The sequence below is a fragment of the Anopheles moucheti genome, unplaced genomic scaffold, assembly GCF_943734755.1.
Source record: "Anopheles moucheti unplaced genomic scaffold, idAnoMoucSN_F20_07 putative_Y_2, whole genome shotgun sequence".
NCBI classification, from domain to species: domain Eukaryota; kingdom Metazoa; phylum Arthropoda; class Insecta; order Diptera; family Culicidae; genus Anopheles; species Anopheles moucheti.
The window spans coordinates 990,328-991,577 of record NW_026453652.1 but is presented as its reverse complement, the minus strand read 5'-3'; the positions used below and the strand labels follow the sequence as shown (position 1 = coordinate 991,577).

Here is a 1,250-nt window from a genome sequence, read left to right as displayed (position 1 = left end):
TAAGCCTGACCGACGTATCGTTTCGCCCTCTCTCTCGACAGTCTTTTTTGCCCCGCTGTCTGCTGTCAAACGAGGACCGCTGTTAATAAACAACACTGGCCCCCGGTGTTTGACCACGTTAAACACCTCCGTGCGGTTCAACGTTAATAGTTGCGATTTTTACAGCAGGTCGTTCCAAAATCTTCCGGTTTCCTAACTGCACATGCACTCGACGAACTACGCCGTCTTTCGATGGTATTAGCTTGACGATTCTTCCTTTGGGCCAACATCCTCTTGGTAGAGCGTCATCCACCACTAGCACTAGGTCTCCTTCCATCAGAGGTGGTTGAGGCTGAAACCATTTGCTGCGACGAGTAAGCGTAGGCAAGTATGAGGCTACCCACCGTCGCCAAAACTGATCCGTATAAAGTTGTGATGTTTTCCAGCTGTTTTTTAATGCTGCGGAAGAGTCGTCAAACTTATTTATTGCTTTTGCCCCAGAAGATGATCCCAGTAGAAAATGATTGGGTGTTAGTGGAGCTTCTTCTTCATTATCAACTGATACGTGTGTTAGTGGACGCGTGTTGACTATGTGTTCGACCTCGATCAACCAGTTGGCGAAAATAGCGTCTGTTGGTGTTCTCGTAAACTGCATACTGGAAAGAGTGCGTTTTACAGATTGTACCAATCTCTCCCATGCACCGCCGAAGTGTGGAGCTCCAGGAGGGTTGTATCTCCACTTCGTATCGGGAAGATATACTGCATCAATCAGCTCTTCGTAGTCAATTTGCTTAGCAGCGTCCTTCAACTCACGATCAGCGCCGATGAAATTTGTTCCTCGGTCCGTCACGATTTCGATCGGAGTACCTCTGCGCGCGATGAAATTGCGTAGTGCGATGATGCAGGCGCTCGTATTCAAACTATAGGCTACCTCTATATGTATTGCTCGAATTGTTAGGCACGTAAACAGTACGCCCCAGCGTTTCTCTTGTCTACGTCCGTTAGCAACCAAAAAGGGGCCAAAGTAATCAATTCCGGTATAGGAAAACGGTCTGGTGAACGGTGACAATCGTGCTAGAGGCAACTCATTCATTACGGGCGATCTTGGGAACGCTTGTCGAATCCTGCATATAAAGCAATTGCTTCTCACTCTGTGACACGCGCTTCTTAATGCAGGTATGTCAAACCGCTGCCGCACTTCGTTCATGACCGTTTGATGATTTTGGTGTTTATATTTCCAGTGAAATTCTGCTACCACCAGATCAGTCACC

At 47.5% G+C, this 1,250-nt stretch overlaps 1 pseudogene; it reads left to right on the top strand.

Annotated features, from left to right (window-relative positions):
- Nucleotides 1-480: 480 nt before the first annotated feature.
- LOC128309275 (uncharacterized) lies at nucleotides 481-1,007 on the top strand (annotated as a pseudogene).
- The last annotated feature ends 243 nt before the right edge of the window (nucleotides 1,008-1,250 follow it).